Raw genomic sequence first — 24,948 nt, 5'->3', positions numbered from 1 at the left:
AGGATGTCCCCTCTCCCCACTGTTGTTTGCCTTGGCTATAGAGCCATTGGCGATGGCGCTGGGAGCGTCAAAGGACTGGAAGGGGCTAGTCCGTGGGGGGTGTGGAACACAGGGTCTCGCTATATGCAGATGACCTACTCCTATATATTTCTGATGCGTTAGGGGGATGGGGGAGATTATGCGTGTCATAATATACATCTATGTATACAATAGAGTGCAGACAGGCAGTGATTGACATACAGGATGACCAGTAAGCACACAGAACAGAGCAGCCAATCACCAGGCAGGACACAACCACTATAAAGTCAGAGGGCACCAGTTTTCCCGCTCTCTCGGGATCCAGCCTCTGAGACAGTCAGAGTTCGTGAGCAGCAGCCAGAACATACACCATGTGGTAGCTAATAAGTCTGGTCGGGCTAGTGTCAGGTCTCCATTCAAGTCAGCATAGTGTCAACCCACAGTTGAACATGTATTATAGTTTAGATGTTAAATAAAGTCGTGTTGCATCTCATCAAGTGTTGGAAGTCTGTCTCTCGCGACACTGCATCAAGTGCAGTCCACTTCGACCCAGCCTGCCCAACACATCATGGTACCAGGTAGTGATGCTGAAAATTGACGGACCTACCTTGAGTGAATCAGTGTTGACCAGCAAACAGCCATCCGGTGACATGGAAAATGTCCGCCCTTCTCCGCAGCTCCGCATCGCCGGCAACCTCGGTGCAAAGTGGAGAATCTTCAGACAGACGTTCCAACTCTATCTCAAAGCCACCAACCTCGAGGCCGCATCGGATGCCAGGAAGATCGCACTATTCCTCTCCACAGCCGGGGACCACGCCATCCACATCCCTTACATTCGCTGAAGGCAAAGACAAGACGAAATGTAAAACAGTCCTGCTGAAGTTCGACAGCCACTGCGACATTGAGGTGAATGAGAGCTTTGAATGGTACGTTTTCCAGCAGAGGCTTCAGGGTAAAGATTAATCTTTTTAATCCTTTTTGACCCATCTCCACATCCTTGCGCAGTAACGTAACTATGACTCTACAACTGATTCCATGATCCGGGATCAGATCATTTTCGGGGTCCACTCCAATTCCCTTTGCCAGCAGCTGCTGAAAGTTAAGCAGCTCACCATCGCCATTGAAACGTACGTTCTCCACGAACATGCTAACAATCAGTACTCCCACATCAGGGCAGCAGAAACAGCAAAGCTAACCTCCCATGAGGCGGAATGGGTACAGGCCATTGCACAAATGCAGGGCATACAGATCGATAAGAGTGGCCATTTCACGCGCTTTTCCCGGGCCCCTGCGCGTGCGCGCCATGACCGAGGGGGCTGTGAGGCAGAAGATCAGCCTGCGCAGGTGCGTATGTCGTTTGACCGCACTGCGCATGCATGTTGGCGCATGGAACACGCTGACGATGGCGTCATGACGTGTCCGAATTGTGGTTCTGCCCATTTAAAGTGGCAATGTCCGGCAAAATCATGACGGGGTCTACAGTGTGGCAGCTTGGCCATTACGCAGCCCTTTGCAGATCTGCTCCACTGCCCAGCATCCAGCGATCCCAGCCACGGCGCAGAAGCGTCCGTTCAATACAGCAATCCATGCCAGACTCCGACCCCGACAGCCCCACAGATCCTGAAGCTGAGTGCCTCAAATCCCCGTACCGGGTGGGCATCATTACGAAGCATGCGCTGCCTCTCTCCAAGATAGTGAAGCACCTCCCGATCCTCAGCGTGGATCCCGACGACGAGTGATGTGCTGTCCTCACAGTCAACAAGGCTTGCATCCGGTTCAAGCTGGATACTGGCGCATCGGCGAACCACATCTCGAAATCTGATCTCGACACCATCCATGTCAAACCAAGCATTCTTCCACCGGCCTGCCAGCTCCTTGACTACAATGGCAATGCCATTGCTGCCAGTGGCTCATGCCAACTTGGAGTTTCCAATAAAACCTGACAGAGCTTCCCTGCTCAGTGCTCGGGCCTGCAAACCCCTGAACCTAGTTCAGCGAGTTCACACCATGTCATCCTCATAGGCGACGGCCTCACCTGGTGAAAACTTCCAAGCTGAAATTGATGACATCATCACACAATACCACAGCGTGTTCGATGGAATGGGCACACTCCCATACCGATACATAATCCTGCTTAAACCAACGCCACCCCTGTGATTCACGCACCCCTCAAGGACCGCCTCAAGCAGCAGTTACAGGACCCCTAGGACCAGGGCATCATATCAAAGGTCACAGAACCCACCGACTGGGTCAGCTCCATGGTCTGTGTCAAGAAACCGTCAGGGGAGCTTCGAATCTGCATTGACCCCAAAGATCTAAACCGCAACATCATGAGGGAACATTACCCGATACCAAAACGAGAGGAGTTGACCAGCGAGATGGATCATGCCAAATTCTTTACGAAGCTGGACGCCTCCAAGGGGTTCTGGCAAATACAGCTGGACACATCCAGTCGCAAGCTGTGCACATTCAACACCCCGATCAGTCGCTACTGCTACAACCATATGCCTTTTGGCATCATCTCTGCCTCAGAGGTATTTCACCGCATCATGGAACAGATGATGGAGGGTATCGAGGGGGTGCGCGTGTATGTTGACGATGTCATAATCTGGTCCACAACTCCTCAGAATCACATCGATCGCCTCAAGCAGGTATTCCACAGAATCTACGAGAATGGCCTCCGACTCAACAGGGCCAAGTGCTCGTTCGGTCAATCAGAAATCAAATTCCTTGGTGACCACATCTCGCAGCAAGGCATGCGGCCAGATGCTGACAAGGTTTCGATGATCAATGCCATGAAGACCCCAGAGGACAAGAAGGCAGTCCTCCGCTTTCTAGGGATGGTCAACTTCCTTGGGAAGTTCATTCCAAACGTGGCTTCCCACACCACAGCCCTCCGCCATCTCGTCAGAAAGTCGGCAGAATTCCAGTGGCTGCCCGCTCATGAGAAAGAATGGCATGAGCTGAGGGCAAAACTCACCACAGCCCCGGTTCTAGCATTTTTCGATCCTACCAAGGAGACCAAAATATCCACTGACGCGAGCCAGGACGGTATTGGGGCGGTGCTCCTCCAACGGGATGACTCCTCCTCCTGGGCCCCAGTTGCGTATGCCTCCAGATCCATGACGCCCACTGAGCAATGGTACGCTCAGATTGAGAAGGAATGCCTGGTCCTCCTCACGGGAATCGACAAGTTTCACGACTATGTGTATGGCTTCCCAAAATTCACGGTTGAGACAGACCACAGGCCATTCGTCCACATCATCCAGAAGGACTTAAACGACATGACACCCCGGTTACAACAAATCCTTCTCAAGCTACACCGCTACGATTTTGAACTTGTCTACACGCCAGGCAAATAACTCATTGTTGCAGATGCCCTTCCAGGTCTATCACCACACCGTGTGAGCAAACTGACTTCGTCTGCCAAATCAATGCGTAGGTGCAACTGTGTGCCTCCAACCTTCCGGCCTCTGATGAGAGGGTCATTCAAATTTGAGAGGAAACGGCCAAGGATCCTCTGCTACAGCGTGTGATGCAGCACCTCACGAGTCACGAATGCATGGCAGAAGGGACAGTGTCCCCAGTTTTACAATGTCAAGGACGACCTGACGGTGGTGGACAGCATCGTTATGAAGCCTGATAGAATCGTCACGTCACCTCCAGTCCCCACTACCCGCAGTCAAACGGGAAGGCCGAGAAAGGGGTCCATATCGTCAAGAGATTACTATGCAAGGCTGCAGACTCCGGCTCCGACTTCAACCTGGCGCTGCTGGCATACAGGGCAACCCCGCTGTCCACTGGGTTGTCTCCAGCACAGATGCTCATGAATCGCACTCTGCGAACCACCGTTTCAGCCATCCATGTTCCAGACCTCGACCACCTCACGGTCATACAGAAGATGCAGCAGTCTCGGGCCCAACAGAAATCAGCATATGACGCTTATGCCATGGATCTCCCCGAGCTGGTGCCAAATGATCGTGTTCGTGTGCAGCTGCCTGACGGCGGCCTATCCAAGTGCAGGCGGCCCCTGATCCACCCTTGACGTGGTCAACCAGAATTCGTCGCCCGCCACAAAGACTAAACTTATAGACTGAACTTTTGCACAATTTTGTTACCTCATTGTTTTGACCTCTGTAAATATAGTTTCTACCGTTTCATCTGCCCTATATCTGCACTAGCGACACCTTCCTATGTATATAAGATCATTTTAACACATTCTGTATATAGTCACGCACATATACACGTCCACACCCACATGCACCTTACTATTTATTATCTGAACACAAACACTGTAAAAAGAAAAGGGGGGGGGAGATGTCATAATATACATCTATGTATACAATGGAGTGCAGACAGGCAGTGATTGACACACAGGATGACCAGTAAGCACACAGATCAGAGCAGCCAATCACTAGACAGGACACGACCATTATAAAGCCAGAGGGCACCAGTTTTCCCGCTCTCTCTGGACCCAGCCTCAGAGACAGTCAGAGTTTGTGAGCTAGCCAGTGCAAACATCATGTGGTAGCTAATAAGTCTGGTCAGGCTAGTGCCAGGTCTCCATTCAAGTCAGCATAGTGTCAACCCACAGTTGAACATGTATAATAGTTTAGATGTTAAATAAAATCGTGTTGCATCTCATCAAGTGTTGGAAGTGAAGGAGTTTCCATTATTTGGGGATTCAGGTGGACGGGGGTGGGAACAGTTACATAAATTAAATTTGACCCGGCTAGTTGAACAAATGAAGGAGGACTTTCGAAGGTGGGATATGCTCCCGTTGTCACTGGCGGGGAGGGTACAGACTGTAAAAATGACGGTTCCCCGAGGTTTCTATTTATTTTCCAGTGCCTCCCTATTTTCATACCAGCGGGCTTTTTTAAGCAGGTGAATAGGGTGATATCTGGGTTTGTGTGGGCGGGTAAAACCCCGCGAGTAAAGAAAGTGCTGCTGGAGCGAAGCCGCGCGGGGGGAGGGGGGTTTGGTGTTGGGCTGGCACCAGCCCGGTACTCCTCAGGCCCAGTGGCCCTGAGAGTCTGAGGGCAATAGCGGAAGCATATGGGAGTGGAGGGAACGTCGGTGTGGGTTCCAATTTGTGGTAATCACCGGTTTGTCCCGGGGAGGCTGGATGACGGGTTTCGGAGGTGGCAGAGAGCAGGGATTGAGAGGCTGGGGGGGAACCTGTTTATCGATGGGAGCTTTCCCTGTTTGGAGGATTTGGAGGAGGAGTTTGAATTACCGAGAGGGATTGGGTTTCGGTATCTGCACGCAAGGGAATTTGTGCAACGGCAGGTTTAGACCTTTCCGCTTCTACTGCCACAGGGGATACAGGACAAGGTAGTTTCTAAAACGGGGTGGGGGAGGGGATGGTTACGGATATCTATAAATAACTCATGGAGTGGGAGGAAACACAGATAGGTGAGATAAAATGTAAATGGGAAGATGAGCTGGGAGGAGAGGTAGAGGCGGGTCTGTGGGAGGATGCTCTGAGCAGAGTCCTCATCATGTGCCAGGCTCAGCCTGATACAATTCAAGGTGGTTCACCGGGCACAAATGACGGTGGCCCGGTTGCGAAAGTTCTTTGGGATAGAGGACAAGTGTGTGAGGTGTGCAGGAGGGCTAGCAAATCATGTTCATATGTTCTGGGCATGCCCAAAGCTTAGGGGATACTGGCATGGGTTTGCGGATGTCATGTCCACGGCACTAAAAATAAGGGTGGCGCCGAGTCCAGAGTTGGCGATTGTTGGAGTGTCGGAAGATCCGGGAGTCCAGGGTGAGAGAGAGGCTAACGTTTTGGCCTTTGCCTCCTTGGTAGTCCGGAGATGGATCTTATCAGCATGGAGAGATTCAAAGCCCCCAAAATCAGTGATATGGGTTAGTGACATGGTTGGGTTTCTCAGACTTGAGAAAATTAAGTTCCCTCTGAGAGGATGAACGTTAGGGTTCATTCAGAGGTGGCAGCCGTTTATCGAGTTCTCCGGAAAAAACTAAACTGTCAGTAGATTCAGTAAGAAGGAGGGGCTTAGGGGGTGGGGGGGTAGTTAGGCTATTTTGTGTTTAGAGTAGGCGGGAACAATGGGATGTGGAAGGATGTGTTACGCACTGTACTATGCGTACATTTGTATTTTGTTTATTATTATAAAATCATAAATGCCTCAATAAAATGATTTTTTTTTAAAAGCAAGGGCAACAAACACATGGGAACACCCATCACCTTCAAATTCCCCTCTGAGACAGTGATCTTGGAATTTGGGCTTGAAGCTATAGTGCTGTTCCTTCACTGTTGCTGGGTTAAAATCCTGGAACTGCCACCATCCCAGAAGGAAATACACAGTAAAATGGGAAAATAAGAATACCGGTATGAACTCATTTTGTACACTTTAAAGTGGAACACTGTTAAAGGGAGAAGTAGGAATATTGATCTAAACTCTTTTTTTCCTTCTGGACTAACAACACCGTGGGTGCACCCAGACCACATGGACTGCAGCCGTTCAAAAAGGTAGCTCTCCACCACATTCTCAAGGGCTAGAAGGGATGGGCAATAAACACTGGTCTAGCCAGCGATGCCCACATCGTGTAAATGAATTTAAAAGGTAGCAACATCCAGATAAGGTTCCTCAATCAGATTCCCATCCCGAGCTGTACCTGGTACGGAAGCGTCAGTCAACTGAAAGACACATTGCTGCACAAAGGAGGGAAAATAGAATGGATATCCTCAATGTGTGGCAGTCACTTGTCCCCTGACAGTGAGTAATGAGGAACCACCGATACTGGTCTGGCAGCAGCCATCTTAATTTTCATCCTTTTTGTTACAAAGGCGGTGAATTTGTGAAGGAGAAGAAAGTAAAGTCTTTTATTACACTCCTGTATTATCTTTTATTACACTTCTTGGTGTGTTTTGATATACTGCGGAGTGTAATATATGTTACTCAAACCTTGGTTGCTGGTGAGGTTTTCTGAATCTCGATGAAGAAGACTGGAACTCGTCCAGGAGTAACGAAAGGTTTATTGAGTAACAATAACAATAATTGCGTGAGTTCTTTACTTTAACATTGATGCTAGTGATAAGGTCAACAAAATCTAACCACAGTAACTATGCTTAACTACACTAACCATCTTAGCTAATCTGATACTCCTGTCCTGGTCACAGTACACCCGAAAGAGCGAGAGACACAATGTGGTTGCTTTTATACCCCTGTTGGTCCAGCCCTCTAGTGATCATCTGGTACTACCGACTACACATTAACCCCTTATGTACATGCACATACAGAGATCACCACATAAAGGAAGGCTGACCTGAGGATACACACCTTCATCAGAGTGTAATAATCCTCAACTAAAAATATCACATTTGGAAAGAGAGCATTTAACCTTGGGATTATAGAATAAGATGTTTGTACCTTATTAAGAATTCTTGCTCCCCAAAGTTAGGCATTTTAGCGCTGCCTCGCGAATCCCATGAGAAAGCCATGGACAGAGGCAAAGAACATGATGAAGATCTTCCATTCATTAGGATCATGATAGACCATAACAAGGGCATGCATATTGCTAATTCATGGCTTCAATCCGCAGCAATGAAATTTAATTCCCTCATACAGGATTTGTGAGTCGCATCATCATTGAGGGACTGAGTAGATGTGGGGTTCTTGGTCACAGCACGAGAAGGTGTTGTGAGTTGCTTTTCTGTAACAAAGTGAGGTGGAACGCTATTGCTGACATCGTGGTCAGAGAACTATCAATTTTTAAAACATGCCAATTCGGTTCTCATATTCTAATTTAGCAAGAGTTGACGTTTGTTCTCTACATTTAGATTTCTCTGTTTGTGATCATTACAATAAAACGATTTATTATTTTAATTATAGTCTTTATCTCACAGCACCCTAACAGAATAGCAATGCTGTGAAAGTACGCTAAGAGAGAATTTAAATGAAGATGTGAAAAATCGTCGGCTAGTGCATAATTCTGCAAGAAACAGATATAAGCAGATTTTCATCATAGAAAGGTAAACAATTGCTCAGTGGTGGCAGGTCTGCATTAATAATAACCATTTAATTTTCGTGAAATCCAAACTCAAACCTTCAAGCCAAGGGCCATTTATCTGAAAAAAATGGTAAGGTTTAGGAATAGTTCCAGTTTCAGTGCCTACAAAAAGTAATGTTACAGTTCAGTTCAGGTGTTCAGCTGGTAAGTAGCTGGCCTAGAATGGTACCAGGTCACACTGAGTGGAGCATGTCAGACTCTGCCCTGCATATGCTGAGTTAGCAGAGACTAGTGGGAGGACATTGAGGGTGTCAGGACACCTCCTCCAGGCAAGGGAGAGGATAACAGCGTTCGCTACGTCAAATATTATCAAATCACAAAACTTTTGAAATGACCAATAACTATTAAAAAAGTTGTTGTAGCCTATAATATATTGGTAGAAAATGCAGGCATGGTATAACCACTGCATTGCCCCGAATCTGGTCATGTTGGTTAAGTAGCTCGAAAGGCCAAAACCAAGATTCGCGCCAGGCGTGAATCAGTTTGTTACCTAACCGGCCCGCTCCCAATGGCGAATTCCAGATCTCGCCTGAATAAGGTGAGCATATCATTAACCCAATTTGCATTAATTTCCACTTCATTAGCAAGATCGAAGTCAAACGTAATGGCCTCCCGGGAATTAATCGGCTCCCCAGTGAGATATCCCACGGGTGTTGTTTAGCACTCCATTTTAAAAAGTGAAGCTGGAGCAATGGCTGCTGAGGAGAACTGAGATGGTGAGTAGTAATTTCCATTTTCCGGCATGCAGCTCAAGGGCACTGGAGCTGCTGCCCCAATGCTCGGGGGTGGGGGCTTGGTTGGGGGTTGGCCCTGGGCAGGGGGTGTGGAGGGTGAGGGGCTTTTCGTCAGTGAGGCTTTCAAGCCATCTTTAAATATTGTAGATACCCATGACAGGGTCAACTACAGCTGCTGCCTGTCTGTCCTACCAAAAACCTCCAGGAGAGAGTCCCGTTCTTGGTTACATGGCGATACCTTCTGACTGTGAGTAGCCTCTCGCATCACAGCTGAAGGTTAATAAGGAATTGGCCTTGTTAGTTGTGAGAGCACTTCACAGCTGCAGTTTGTGTTTGCAGCTTCTCCTGCTGCCGGCTGCAAATACCTAGAGGCTGCTGTTGCTGTTTCCTTCCTTTTCTGTGCCCGGAAAGAAGGACAATTTTTTCTAAGAGACCGGTACGATTTCCTGCGAACTTGGTACCCCATGGAGGAGGAGGAGGACACCCACGCTTTGTGGCCATGAAGGTCACCGCTGCCATGAACATTTATGCAACTGGTTCATTCCAGGACACATGTGCCATTTCCCAGCTACAGATGCAAGGTCACAGATGCCCTGTATGCCAGGCTTGCAGACTAAACAACTTAGAGATGGACCAGGTTCCCAGGCTGCCATCCCAGGCAAGATTCTCTGCCATCGCCGGGATTCCCCAGGCCCAGGGGCTAATTGATGGCACACATGTTGCCTTGCGTGCATTGGAGTATCAGGGACAGGCCTTAATTATCATAGAATCATAGAACTTACAGTGCAGAAGGAGGCCATTCAGCACATCGAGCCTGCACCGGCCCTCTGAAAGGGCACCCTACTTAAGCCCACACCTCACCCTATTGCCGTAATCCAGTAACCCCACCTAACCTTTTTGGACACTAAAGGCATGACCATTTAGCATGACCAATCCACCTAATCTGCTTATCTTTGGATCGTGGAAGGAAACTGGAGCACCCGGAGAAAACTCATGCAGACATGGGGAGAAAGTGAAGACTCCATACAGTGACTCATGCCGGGAATTGAACCTGGGACCCTGGTGGGTGCAAGGGGTGCTTAATAAGGCCCCTGAAGTGGAACGAGCGCACAGGTCCCTGAGGCAGAAGCCTACAGCTGAGGAGCTACCATGAGTGGTGTTCGTGAGACTCCACAAATTTGTGGAGAAAGAGAAGATCTTGCGTTGGGCCAGGGAGAACAAGGTCCAAATCTATCAGGACATCGGAGCCGAGTTGGTGAAGCGTTGGGCAGGGTTCAACAAGGCCGAGGCGGTGCTGTGTCGGTGGTGGATCAGGTTTGGCGTGCTCTACCCGGTGGAATTATGGGTGACGTTTGAAGGCTGGTAATATTACTTCGAGACCCCAGAAGCAGCCGAGATCTTCAACACGGAGCATAAACTGGGGGAGAACTGAGTAGACAATGCTTGGGAACAGGGGTGCTGGCATTTGGTAGTGGTTGGGAACACATTTGAAATGGGGGTAGGGATTGGGAGATTTTCGTTCCCTCTGTTTTGGAGGGGGTCCTTTTTTGGGTTTGCTGTTTACTGCTGGGATTCAAATGGGTTATAGGGGTAATTAGTTTATGTGGGAATGGATGTTCCCATCCCATCCCCTCCTCTTGTTTTATGGAGTTGTTTGTGTTCAGCGTTTGTTTGCTTTTGGGGGAGGTGAACTGGAGTTCAGGAGGTGTCTTTGTTCGGGTAGGAGAGGGTAAGGTCCGCAGGGAGCTTTCTTCCCTGAGCTGAGGAGTGGGGGATGGGGAGGGGAGGTTATTGGGAGGAGCATTTGGGCAGGAGTTGCCACTCTAGCAAGTAATGCTGGAGAATGGAAGTGAGGGAGAAGGCCAAGAAGGGTGGCGGGGAGGCCTGGTGTGGGGGGGGGGTTATTTCTGAGCGACTTTTGGTGTTGGTCGCATCGCTTTTCGTCCATCTCTGTCTGTCGTTGTTGCCTGATGCTGGCAGAGTGGTCCACTGGGGAGTCCGTTCTAGAGTTGGTCGCCGCCTTTTTGGAACGTCATTCTGGCTGTGAGTGCGGCTTTGTGTTTGAAAGACTGTTCTGTGGCTGCTCGGACTGTGGGATTTGCAACAGTGATGTTTTACCTTCAAGCTGACAGTTATTGTACGACTCCAGGTTTTGTGCCCAGAGACTCTGTTGTTGCTGAGTTGACTGGGCATTCCATATGTGACTTCTGGTCCTGTGGCAGAATGTGCCCGACCTTGATGGTTTTTTAAATTTGCGCTCTGGATTTATTTGTCTGTGTCGAGGTACTGTAAGAATGTCGGGGCGACAGCTCCCTGAGATTTAATTTTAGATAAAATTGAGAGTGCTTAATTTTTTTTAAGGGGCGTTTGGGAGTTACGAGACATTGTCCAAAGTTCCCTCCCCCCCTACCTGTTCCCTCTGTGGCTGGAAGGCATGCCACGCCGATTGGGCCTTAGGCTGATGGGTCCGATGCCGTGGCATGTGCTGTCCCCGGACTCAGCGGTTGGTAACTTCGCCTCCTGTTTGACTGGTGAGGGTGTCGGGCCGGACGTAATGCTTGGTGGAGTACCTGTAGGCCCGTCCTGCTTCCCCGTTTGATGGCACCTTATCCGAACCAATCTTTTTTTGGGGGGTTTGTTGTCTGGCAACTGTGGGGTATGCACCGTTTGGTCCTCTCCTATCCTCTCCTCCTCAATGGTCATCCTTGCGAGGGGTTTCGGACTTTGAAGGGTGGGCGGGAGGGGTACAATAACCTGTAGTAGCCTGCACAGGACTCATCCAGCTGGGGACGATTGTTCTCTGTGCTCAATTGGACTGAGTTAACCCAGCACTAGCATAAAAGGCCGGCAGCAGTCGAGCCAGCTTAAAAGGAACAAGGACCCGGTGAAAGATAACCGGGCCCTGTGCATGTTTGATGTTGTTGAAGAAATAAAGGACTTTTAAGAAGCTCATTGGACTCCCCTCGCTTTATCACAATATGGAAATTTAATTTCCGGTATTTGCTCATTTGTTTAAAAATACATAAAATGGACCAATGATAGTAAAAAGGAACAAAAATACCCTGTCACAGAGGTCTAACTTTAACTAAAATTTGTAATTAAAACTATTCCAATGCATTCAAATAATTAAGAGTAAGAAGTCTAACAACACCATGTTAAAGTCCAACTGGTTTGTTTCAAATCACTAGCTTTCGGAGCACTGCTCCTTCCTCAGGTGAATCCTTCACTCATTCACCTGAGGAAGGAGCTGCGCTCCGAAAGCTTGTGTTTGAAACAAACCCGTTGGGCTTTAACCTGGTGTTGTAAGGCTTCTTACTGTGCTCAACCCAGTCCAACGCCAGCATCTCCACATCATGGCTTTCAAATAATCAGTCACGCATATCCTCATTGATACATCAAATTCCTGATAAAAGATCTTACAAAGAACGGCACAAACGAGAACAGAAAACTGATTTGTCCTGCATCTGAAGAATTGTAGCCTTTTCCCTGAATGCAGCCAGCAGTAATACTGAAGCAAGTTGTGGTTCCAATTGTTCATGACAAATGGAGGCCCATTAACTCTGAAATATTTCCACTTTGAGCAGCTGTTCTTTCAAACCCCAGTTTGAGACTATCTCTTTGATCTGAAGAGCTTCATAGAAAGGCGGAGGTGCTCTGCCCCAGAGTGTTTTTCCAGCAGGACGGACTGAGAAGGGGGGCTGATGGCGGGATTTGGGGGCTGAGGGGGGGGGGGGGGGGGGGGACACCCTTGCCAGTGATTGGTGGAGAAACCTTGCTAGTGATTGCGGGTAGGGGGTCGCTGCAGCAGTACTTTGAGATTGGGGCGCCTTTTTAAAGAGGGTTTAGGCCCCTCCCAGGTCCAACATAAAGTACGATCCTTAGTAAAACATTTTCTATGTGCCATTAAATGGCACGTCAGCCTCGTTCCAAAAGCCGTCAGGAAACACTCCAGTTTTCCCGCTGGAGGGAGCACCTTGTCTGCAAATTTGATAATTGCGCCCATGATCTCTGTTTTCGGGCCAGGAAATGCACTCTGCTGTTCAAAGACTTTTTAAGCCGCTTCCTGGGGATTTTGGTTCCCAAAACTGGCCCATCGTATGGGATAAGGAATTTCTGACTCAGCATGTCGAAGGCCTGGGGCATTCTGTGTAGGCGCTAGCTGAGGCCTGGGACAGGATGTCCGCCTTACAGGCAGCCAGAGCCACCTGAAAGTTGCAGTGGTGCTCCTGAGAGTGGCCCAGTCAATGCAGGTCAAGGTTGGGAACGTTGAAGGTATTGGCCAGGCACTGCCTGGCAGTCCCAGAGGGAGATGGCGCAGTCACTGGATGATGTGACACAAACGTAGAAGGTGGTGTCACAGTCAATGGGTGATGTGGCGCAGTCCCAGACGGAGATGGTCCACTCCCTGTGCTCCATGGCTACAAGCATGCGGACCCTAGTCGAGACGAGAGTGGGCCTCCAGGATTGGCAGGTGCAGGTGGCGGGGGAGCCTCAAGGGATTGCTCCGCTCGCACCCCTGTCCCATGGAGTAGCCCGGGGGCCATTGGGCATCCTGCGGGAGGAGGTAATGGGACCTGTGCTGGTAACTCCCATAGGGGAGAGCCGGAACACCGCAGCACCCCCCCCCCCCCCCCGCGGACAATCGCCACCTCAGGGGTCCTCACCATACAGTGTGGGGCACCAGAGCACATTGCAGAATGGGTTGTCATCATCCTCTACCACATGGACCACAGCTGGTGTTACTGCCAACCCAGAGCTTGCACCCTGTAGTGTCACCCACCCCACCCCAGTTAGTGAACCTGAAGGCAATCTGAGTGTCCCATGCACGTTGGCCCTGGCGCAGGCCTCGTGCGGCTTCATGTGCCTGCCTGGGCCCCATGTCCTGTTCATCCTCCTCCTCCAGCACATTGCTCCTCTGCTGCGCAATGTGGAGGACCACATCTCTACCCCATCCCCGTAAGCCCCACTTAACCTTTTTGGACACCAAGTCAATTTAGCATGGCCAATCCACCTAACCAGCACGTCTTTGGACAGTGGGAGGAAACCAGAGTACCCGGAGGAAACCCACGTTGACACGAGGAGAACTTGGAGACTCCGCACAGTGACCCAAGTCGGGAATTGAACCTGGGGCCCTGGAGCTGTGAAGCAACTGTGCTGACCACTATGCTACCGTGCTGCTCATGGTCCGTCCCCTGTCAACCCCCCCCCCCCCCTTTTTCAGGGTTATGGGGTGGGAGATCAGACTGGGACTGATCAGGCTGTCTTGGGTGGTTCCTGGCCCCGGGCCAGCCGGAGGTGATGACCTTTGTCTTTTTATCGTTAGGAATTGGACACGGTTAGTGGGTCGGGAGGAGGAGGGGTGGTCTTGGATTGGGGGGGTGGGTCTCTTCAAGGGTAGGGGTTTGTAAATGTTATTTCGTTTGTATGGACTTGCGTATTTTGTGTTTTACAAATGAAAACTTTGATAAAAATATTTTCAAAAGAAAGAAGCGTTTTTGGTGTCTTGACTTTACACTACAGCTGCTCAATCGACGTCTCCATTTCAGGGAAACTTGTACTAGTTTACAGTAAATGCTCCACTGAGGTGGTTCTGAGTCATAAAACTAGACACGTGCAAGTAATTATCTGGCCACACAATTGTAGAACACTGTGACATTGTTTGTGCTATCAGACAGCGGCTCATACTGTAAAAAAAAATGATTTTGAAGCTACAGAAGCTAAAATAAATATATTTTTTAAACTTTTGTTTGTCATTAGGATGTTAATTTCATTAAAGGAACTATAATGGATGGAATGCAGTGATCACTCACTAACAGGTACGATTGTCCACCTGAGATACTCTGTGTTACTGGTCATGGTTCTATGGCTCTTTGTGTGGCTGATGAGCCCGATCCTAGAGCCGTGTCTTCAATCATTCAACTTGGCAGACGTTTCCAAAAGGTGGGATCAGTCCTTGGACACAAAATCACTGATTTTGCTTTTTTAGGTTCCTTTTCCGGGCCTTCTCTTGGCCGTCGGGTGTTCTTGAAGAACTGTGACCCTTCAATCAAGTAACTCTCATCTGAGCAAATGAGATTTTGTGGTTTATGTTCCATTTTTTGAGGTAAGCCAACAAGGTGTCTTTGAAGAGCTTCCTCTGTCCTCCTCTTGTTCAGCATCCTTCATTGAGCTGGGTGAAGAAGATTTGCATTGTCAGTTTGGACTCTGACATCCTAAGCATATGGCCGTCCCAGCAGAGTTATGTTTGGATGATGATGGCCCAGATACTGGCACTATTTACTCCTTCAGGAACACTAGCATTTGCATACCTGTCCTCCCAGCTGATTCAGAACTAAAGTACATTTGGATTTTGCAATGCATTTTAAGCAGAGTTGTTTACAATGTAATGTTCATCCTTAGAAGCTTCAGTGATTACTTCAAATGCTTTAACAAAGTTTAATGCCTCAGCTGGTATATGCAAACCTCTTGTAAGCTAATGTGAACTATCTCTCTGACGGGTATTGCAGTGAATCAATCACCCACACCTAAGAGGGTACTGTCAAAGGACATTCCGAAATTGTGTCAGAGAGATGTGTGCCATGACACTGCACTTCAGCAGCTGCTGCTTTCAGACGTTGACCTGGTCAATTAACAATTGATATGTCAAAACCCTACCCTTCCCCCCCTACAAATAGATGGAACAGTTGTATTTAAGTGAGAAAATATATTTTATTGCAAGAAATTTGGAAAGGTTGAGGTAGTTTTATGTCATTGATCAGCTGATAAAGTTAAATGTTAAGTTGAATGTTAACTAGTTTCAAAGTTTTGTATTTATAAAATTATTTTTATTAATCAATATTTTACATTAAACTTTATAAGCTTCTACAATGGTCTTAATCAAACATCAGAACATAACATTCAATTATGAGTGTGATATTATGTCTATCACATTAAGAGTTAATGTAATATTTTATCCTACCACCAGATGGAGCTGGGGAGCAGACATATAAAAGAAATGCCTCTCAGACTTCAGGGAGAAGATAGGAGAAGGTGAGAGAGAGTAGGAGGAGAGCAGAGAACAAGTAGAGATACTGGGTGTGAGGTAGGTGTTGGTATACTGTAGCTTGTAATCATAGTTTATAGTATTGCTAGCTTTAGGAATAGTGTTCCAATTGTATAATAAGTAGTGTAATACAATTGTATTTTGTTCATTTAACTTAGCTTTGTGGTCTTTGTGTACACTATGTCCAAAATCTATCCTGAGTATTAGCAACACAAAGAACACCACAATAAGATAATTATAAATGAATAATATAATTGAAGTAAACAAGACAAAGACATATTTAACACGGGTAACATGGTGGTATACTAGTTAGCATTGCTGCCTCACAACACCAGGGATCCGTGTTCAAATTGAACCTTGGGTGACTATGTGGTGTTTGTACATTCTCCCCATGTAAACATGGGTTTCCTAGAACCATGGCATTGAACCACAGAATTCCTACAGTGCAGAAGGAGGCCATTCAGACCATCAAGTCTGCATCGACCCTCTTAAAGTGTACCCTACCTACCTGGGTGCCCTTGCCTGCCCTATCCCCAGAACATAATCTGTATATCGCTGGACACTATGGGAAACTTTGCATGGTCAATTCATCTAACCAGCGCATCGTTGGACTGAGGGAGGCCCTTGCGGACATGGGGAGAATGTACAAAGTCCATACAGACTAAGCCAAGGCTGAAATTGAACCCAGGTCCCTGGCGTTGTGAGGCAGCAGTGCTAACCACTATGGACTGTGCTGCCGCCATTTCCTCCAGGTGCTTTGGTTCCCTCCCACAGTCCAAAAATGGGCAGATTAGGTGGATTAGCCCTGCTAAATTGCCGCTTCGTGTCCAAAGGTTATGTGGGGTTATGGGCATAGGGCGGGGGTGTGGGCCTGGGTAAGGTGCTCTTTCGGAGTGTCAGTGCAGGCATGATAGGCTGAATGGCTCTCTTCTCCACTGCGTTGATTCTATAAAAACCAGATGTCACAAGTACAGTGACAGCAAAAAGCCTTGGGCGCTTTTAAAATCTTACAACCATAATCTAAATGAAAACATACGAACGTTTTCAAGCATGCCACGCGTAAAATTATAGAATAATCTAGTGCAGATTTAAATAGTTCCACAGATTTAAAACAAATAACCAAACATATGTGCACTTATAAATAATCACCTTTAATCATAAAAAAAATAAAAAATTACTTTAATAGAACCAACAACAATAGTGACGCCTGTTTAAAAGAAAGAGGAAAAGAACAAAAGAAAAGGTTTGGAAAATGTCTACATACCATTAAAAGACTTATTAAAGTAGTTACCTGTTGTTTAATATCTGTTTAAATGCCTGCCCTCGATGGATGTTCCCAAGCTGGTCGTGTCATAAAGGGGCAGCGCTGCATTCTTCCTGCGCTGCGCTGGAGCCTGCGCAGACTGGGTGCTGGAGGCCCTGGGTTTCCGCAGAGAAAGGAATGTTCATCGGAGCGCAGCTAAGATCGCAGGTTTCTCTTTTCAACTTGGCAGCCTGGAGCTTCTGGCTGCTAGTCGGAGGTCTTGGGCCACTTTTGCTCATTTCTGGTAAACACCATAATCAGGAGTACATATTTTCCTCGGATTTTTATACAATTTGGATGCATGGGTTGAAATGAAATGAAAAGAAACATACCAAAAATGAAACTACCATACAGAGCAGCGAAAATATTTCAGCAATAGATAATATAATTTGAAATCATGGCCGTGATTCACCCTAAAGATTTCTACGTCTGGTTTGGGGCGCATTTCCCAGCGGCTGCAGTGTGGAGGAACATCTTGGTGTTCAATGCCACTTTGACGTTTTTTGGGCCTAGGGGACTTTCTCCTTGCCGAGGCTGCACTCAGAGATCCTCGCAGACCAAGGCCACATTGGCCTCTCGCAGATTGGGGCACAATTTTGTTGGCTGCTCCAAACTTCCCCCACCCACCCCTGTTTTAGACCCCATCCCCAACCATGGGGAGGACCCTGGGAAGCCCCCCTCATCCTCCTCTACCTGGTAAGCCATTCGGCCCATCGAGCCTGCACCAACCTTCCAAAAGAGTACTCTACCTATAGCCATTCCCACGCCCTATCCCCATAATCTTGCACATCGATAGACCAATCTACCTAACCTGCACATCTTTGGACTGTGGGAGGAAACCGTAGCACCCGGCGAAAACCGACGCAGACACAGTGAGAACATGCAAACTCCACACAATCACCTAAATCCAGAATTGAACCCGGGTCCCTGGCAGCAACGCTAACCACTGTGCCACCCAGGCTTCATTTAGATCAACCCAATGAAGGATAATATGTGGCAGGTTCCTGCAGCCTTGGACAGCTGGCAGGCCCATGAGCAGATGTGAGTGCTGTTGCTGCAGGATGGGGATTGCAAGAGGGACTCCATTTTGAGGTACCCTCTGAAGAAGAATTTAATTTAATAAAATAATCGCTGGCCACAGCTACTAGATCATCAGCAACAGTTGTGGACTGCTGAAACTGTACTTCCAGAAGGGTAAGAACAGGAGGCCTCATGGACCCTCTTTAGGCCAGCCTCCACAAACTGCACTCAGGCACCTTCTGGGTTTGGCCCTCTTTGGATTCTTTGCCATGGCCTGGTTGCCATTCCCATGGATATAAAGGTTGCAGTTAGTTCACTTCCCCATCACCAGATCTGTTTGGGTAAATTTTCTCTCACTGTGGAGCCTGTCATCGCTCTCTCTGTGGAGTCTTTCTGTGCTCTCTGTGTGGCGTTGTCTTCGTCTTGGGTATTGCTGTCATCCAATGTATCGACGATCTGCCATGGCACCATGGTGTTGGATTCATCTACCACGAGTAGAGTCGTGTTGAGCTTTGCAACCGTGTTGCTGATGCTGTGATCAGCATATCCGAATAGCTCAGCCATGTCTGAGTAGTATTGTTCGAAAAACAAATCATCTTTTTTTGCTTCGGATTTTTTTTTGTTCTCTTCACTTTGGGTGGTGCAGACTGCTTGTTCCAGGGTGTTGTGAGAGTTATTTTCAACTGCTGGTGTAAGTTCAGGCGTTTTTCTGTCTTTTGACGCAAGAAAATTGGGTTTTATAGCTTTAAGTATCTTGTTTGTAATTTTCGGGCATTTCTCTTTTAAGTGGGCGTGGTCCGGATCCTCAGACGTCATGAGGCTCGTGACGTCATGCGTAGGAATCGATTGTGCATGCGCAAATCGGCCTTCCTTTACTGTGCGGTTTTGTGTCCACTGCGCATGCGCAGCTTGCGCATGCGCATAACGATCAGCAACAAGAACTTTTTTAATGCGCAGAACACAAAACGGGTGATTGTAACTGCGCATGCACAGATTCTGTTTCCTGCGCATGCGCAGACGCACATTTTCATTCTTTGTTCCCCAGAGACTGTAAAATGTGCTCCGACGCCATTTTACAGCGGATTTCAGCGTTTTTTTCCCCTGAAAAGTGTAAGTTACCTTTTCCTTTCGATCTCAACTGGATTTCAGCATTTTTGTCTATGTGAGAAGTTCAAGTTATTGTTTCCTTTTGATCTGTACTTTTCGCTCGCGATTTCTAGACTGAACCCTTTCTGTTCTGATAGTGATTGTTTGAGTTTTGCATCACTCAGTCCCTGTGCAGTTTGGCCTCTGAGCATACAGTACTGTTCAAATTCCATACAGTACTCTTCAAATTTTTTTAGTATTATTTATAAGTTGTTGCTGTCTTCAGCTTTCGAGTATTTAAAGCCATTATATACTTTTCTAGCTTCATGTCATGCGATTTTCATTTAATCTGAGGCTGCTGCTAAATCATTAGCTATGATATATAGATCGAACACTTGTTTAAATCTTTTCCAGACATTACTTACATTACCGGTTAAGTCCAGCTGAGGCGGGGTTCCAGCCCACATCATCGAATAAGCGAGGTCTTCCCAAGTCGAATGCCCGGTAGGAATTTTTCTTGCCATTTTGGTCTTTCTGTGTCTGCAGCTGAGTTGTCTTGTAGTAAGCGTCTGAAGCCACTCCTGGGTACCATGTGTTGTTCCTTGTGTCTTAATAAAGCTCGTAGTCTCAAAGTTGGAGTAGATGCTTTATTGTGAATTCGTTCTGTCTTCAGAGCTTAACTTATAGCTACCTCAAATGCTGCCAGCCTGTGTCTGTGTCCTGCTACCAGTTCTCCCTTCCGTGAAGTGTGCCCTCACTTCCTGTCCCTCTGTATTTATAGCTCTCCCGTGCTCCCTCTAGTGCTTGCTCAGTTGTATTGCATCTACACAGACCTACAATCACCACAGCTTCTAGGTTCTTTATACTCTACATTGTTCAAATCTGTAATCAAAATATTGTCCGGGTAGCATTGCACACCCAATAGCCCACTCAAGCTCTGATCCATAGATCGTTGGAAGAGAGCTAGTGCGAATGTTATCCTGAACGGAAGCCTCCGATACCAAAACAGACCCTTGTGTGTTACCATGGTCAATAACGATTGAGACTCAATAATAGCTTTGATCATTTGCAGATAGGCTTGGGAGAAATCAATTTTGTTAAATGTTTGGATGCCCGAGAGGCCTGAAAAATTCTCTTTGATAAGTGACAGCACATAATAGTCATTTTGAAATCCCTGCATATTCGTACTGAACCGTCCATCTTTAAGACTGGGATGATTGGGATTGTCCAATCTGTGGTGCTAACAGACTCAATGACTCTGGTCTTCAGTAACCTCGAGTTCTTCTTCCACTTTAGGTTGAATAGCATAGGGTACGGTATGTGCTTTCAAACACAGCACGCTGTCTACCTTTATCTTGAGTTACACTTTGACCCCAGTCATGGATCCAAGTGACTCCTTGAATACCTTTGCCTACTTTCTCAGAAGTGATTGGAGATTATTTGTAGAATCAACAAGTTAGTGGTACTGCCAAGGGTCAGGGCCTTGGGGGGGCCATGCCCATGAAAGGAGGGTAGAGGGGGGTTTGAAGGGTGGGAGGGGGAACAGAGCATGTAAGTAGGGCTTCTGGAAGTTTGGGGGAGGTGACACGTAGGGGCCCTGGAAGGGGAGGCCTGGATAGGCTTGTGAGGGATCCTCAAAGGCGGGGAGGGGGTGTGGGAGCCTCCAGGAGCCACATAGGGGTTGTCCTCACTTTTGCAGATGTTGAGGTAATGCCCATACGTATGGGGGACCCACAAGCGCATTTAAAGATCGGGGCACCCTTTCAAAATGGCGACCCAATCTCAGGGGAACCGGACTGGCCAGCCGGTTCAGCTCCCCAGTGATGAAAATAAATCTAAGCGTGGGCTAGCCCAGTGAGAAATGCCCCAACGCCCCAAAAAGTGATTATGTGTGGTTAGATAGCAGTGGGGAACTCGCTGGCAGAGTGGAGTAGAAACTCCTAACAAATCCTGTCACGAATGACACAACGTTTCTGTTAGATCACGCCCCATATCATATCCTTGGCTTTATAAGCAGAGGAATAGAGCACAAATATAAGGAAGTTAAGAAATGAGGACAGAAATGCGTAAGCATCTATATAGTTTTGTTGTTCATAAGCTGAAGTGCAGACACGATTATTATGTAACTTCATACCCCGTGTTCTCACTTGTCCTGTGGTTTTAATGGCGTGCAAAGAACTCAGAAATATAACTGCAATGGCTGTGATTTGTTTTAATTTAGGCTAATGAAAATCAGAACGCTTAGACTAACGACTGTAATGTGAACAATAACTGAGGGAATGGGGAGGATGTGGTCAGATGGAGGGAGACTATTCCTTGTGAAACAGAAGAGAAATCTGTGGGTGTGTCTCAGAGAACTGGCTGACTCATGTATGCGATGACGGAAGCTTCAACCTTTCATTTTCTGGACTTTAATGGCCTTGCTTTGAGCTTCACGGATCAAGCGGTGCAACAAGTGATCGGCCAAACGAATGTGTGAAATCAGCTTAGTATCCTGCTGACACGAAGTGCACAGAATTCCAGAATTGTTACATCACAGAAGGAGGCCTTTCGGCCCATCATGTCTGCATTGGCTCTCCAAATGACCAATATGACTTCGATCCATTTGCCTGCCTTTTCCCCAGCCCCTGCCAGTGTTTCCAATCAAGTAATGAAGCCCATTTAAAGGCCTTGATTGAACTTATTTACACCACACTTCCAGGCAGTGCATTCCAAGCTCAAACCACTCGCTGTGTGTAAAAGTTTGTCCTCACATCAAAGAATTGCTTCTTTTGCAAGTTACTGTAAATCTGTGCCCTCTCGTTGTTGATCCTTTTAAGAGCAGGAACAGTTTCTCCCTAATGGTTCTGTCCAGCCCCCACCCCCCGCCCCATCATGATTTTGAACATTATAATAATCCTTCCTGTTTTTACCCTTATCTACCCTTCTGTTTTTGAAATTACATTTTTGATCTACGGATGATTTATGGACATGTATCTTTATGGCAACCTGTTTCTTTAATTCAAGCAAAAGGAAGCAGGGGCCTGTGCTTTTAATTCAAACAGGAGATTCCAGAACACTGTGCTATTTTGGACTTGCAGACAGGCCAGTGTCAGTGATGAACCGGTTTGATTGATCTGACTGGTGGCTAATTGTCCCAAAAGGCTGTGCTCTGCTCGGTAACAGGTGGTGATTGGATCTGATCGCACTGGAATGTTTCCAGGGTTACGAGGTTCCAGTTCGGTTTTACTTTTGATTCTGCAGCCTGGATGAAGGGATTTAACTGACACTCTCGAAAAAAATCCAACTAATTATCTGCATAAGATGTGCAGCACAGTGGCGCAGTGGTTAGCTGTGCCGCCCCACGCCGTTGAGGACCTGTGTTGAATCTCGGCCACTGTCTGTGTGGAATTTGCACATTCTCCCCTTGTCTGCCTGGGTCTCACCCCCACAACCCAAAGGTGTGCAGGGTAGGTGGATTGCCCACGTTAAATTGCCCCTTCATTGGAAAAAAATAATTGGGAATTCTAAATTTATTTAAAAGAAAAGAAAACAAATTTGTTACAGAAGGCCACTGTGAGAGCTGACTCTCTCTCCAGGGTGTCGTACTCTTGACACTGCAGAGGCCTGAAGTCAAGCCACAAGCTGAAAGCAACGTTTGATGTGAAATACAGTGTCTCTCCAGAAAGATATAGACCTGATGGTGAAACTCAAGCAGACAACCTAGTTTGATAAGATTTTTTCAAAAGGATATGTTTATTCAAGGCTTTTCAACAAAAGTATAGAAGTACGGAATAGAGGGAGAACAACACATCAACCCAATAAACAACCCCGGTCCTCCAGCCCCCCCTGACACCGACCCCCAGCCATGTCCCGCCTTCCCCATTTTAACCCCCTTATCCTCCCTGCAAAAGCACCCCCCCCCCCCCCCCCCATTGCTGACCCCTCAATCTTCCTTGAAGAAATCAGTAAACGGTTTCCACCTCCAGGTGAACCCCCTCTACCGACCCCCGCAGAACGAATTTAATCATCTCCAACCTCAGAAATTCTGCCAGGTCGCCCATTCGTACCCCTGCCTTCGGCGGCTCCGAGTCCCGGCAACACAACAAAATCCGTCTCCAGGCTATGAAATGAAATGAAAATGAAATGAAAATCGCTTATTGTCACGAGTAGGCTTCAATGAAGTTACTGTTTAAAGCCGCTAGTCACCACATTCCGGCGCCTGTTCGGGGAGGCTGGTACGGGAATTGAACCGTGCTGCTGGCCTGCCTTGGTCTGCTTTAAAAGCCAGAGATTTAGCCCAGTGTGCTAAACCATTCCCTAATCCGGAATCCTCCCCAACACCCGCCTCACAAAATGCACATTGTCCCAATTCGGGCCCGAAACATCTACAAGGACCACGTCCTTCCTCTCCAGGACCTACCCCCCCGGATTGGCCACAATTCTCTCTACCTCAAGCACCACCCTCCTATTGACCAACACCACAACTCTCCCCATCTTCATATCCAGCCCCAAGTGGAACATCTGCCCCACCCATCCCCTCCTCAGCCTCATCTGATTCCCCAAATTCAGATGTGTCTCCCATAAAAACACTCGTCCGCCTTCAGACTCCTCAGATGCAAATCCCACTTCCATTAGCTAGCCCGCCCAGTGAGCACGGTGGCTCCTGCCCAAAGCCTCTAACTTCCCCACCCGCCTGCTTTCCAACCCTCCAATCCCCAATCTACCAGGCAACAAAGAGGAACAAAAGGCACACTCTCCATCGAAACCCACCACATACATTGTACCATAAACACAAAGCTCCTCTCCAAAGTTCAGTGTCTTCACACTCCACCCAGTCCATGGTCCCCCATAAAGTTAATCGGCTCCACTGGCGAGTCAAAATAAAACTCCTGTTTCTAATGAGTCACCCACAAGCGGGCAGGGTCAGCCCCCTTCTTGAAGAGGGCAACCTTTACCAGATTGAACCCAGCTCTCCTCTTCGCCAACACTGCACCCACGTCCTGGGAGACCTGCAGCTCACTCCCTTTCCAGGTGCAGCTCCTGGTCTGGCTCGCCCATTTCAAAATCTTTTCCTTGCCCAAGAAACGGTGCAACCGCACCACCATCGCCCTCAGCGGCTCCCACACCTCCGGCCTCCCCCTTGGCGTCCTGTATGCCTGACCCACCTCGAGGGGCCAGTCAAAGTCCCCCCTCTCCCATCAACAGCTTGAACATCCTCACCACATACTTGGCGGCCTTTGCTCCCTTGATGCTCTCGGGCATCCTGACTATCTTCAAATTCTGTCTCCTGGAGCGATTCGCCAGGTCCTCTAATTTCTCTCAGGCTCTTCTGGCTGTCCCACACCATCCCCAACTCCATCTCCAATGAGGCCATCCACTCTTCATGCTCCCCCACTGGCTCCTTCACCTTCTGAATTGCCAGGCCCCGAGCCTCTGCCCCACTTCTGTTGCCCTGAGCGGCTACCTTAGCCAGGTCTCCTGAAGCCTCCTTCCTCTGTTGCTGGAATTTGTTGTTCAAAAACTCCAACAGTTGCTCTGTCAACCACTGGGTGGGTAAAAATGGCTTTTCTGGATCAATGTCAATTGGTTCCTGAAGCATATAGGCAAACATTGTCAGGATGTAAGGAGATAATCGTGACAGACTTATGCAGAATTTGAAAGGGTTAAGCAGAACAATTGTCATAGGTGGGTACGAGCATTGGGAGTTGAAACTACCTATGAGG

General features: G+C 47.8%; 1 long non-coding RNA gene across 1 annotated transcript in view; it reads left to right on the top strand.

The window, feature by feature from the left end:
• LOC119970614 overlaps nucleotides 1–24,948 on the top strand; it is a 145,354-nt gene that overhangs the window by 48,898 nt on the left and 71,508 nt on the right. Inside the window, exon 2 of the long non-coding RNA XR_005461651.1 lies at nucleotides 19,658–19,747. This is a non-coding gene — a long non-coding RNA (uncharacterized LOC119970614). The remainder of the gene's footprint in view (nucleotides 1–19,657; nucleotides 19,748–24,948) is intronic.

The sequence above is a fragment of the Scyliorhinus canicula genome, chromosome 8, assembly GCF_902713615.1.
Source record: "Scyliorhinus canicula chromosome 8, sScyCan1.1, whole genome shotgun sequence".
Classification (NCBI taxonomy): Eukaryota; Metazoa; Chordata; class Chondrichthyes; order Carcharhiniformes; family Scyliorhinidae; genus Scyliorhinus; species Scyliorhinus canicula.
This window is presented reverse-complemented; position numbering and strand designations above follow the sequence as displayed.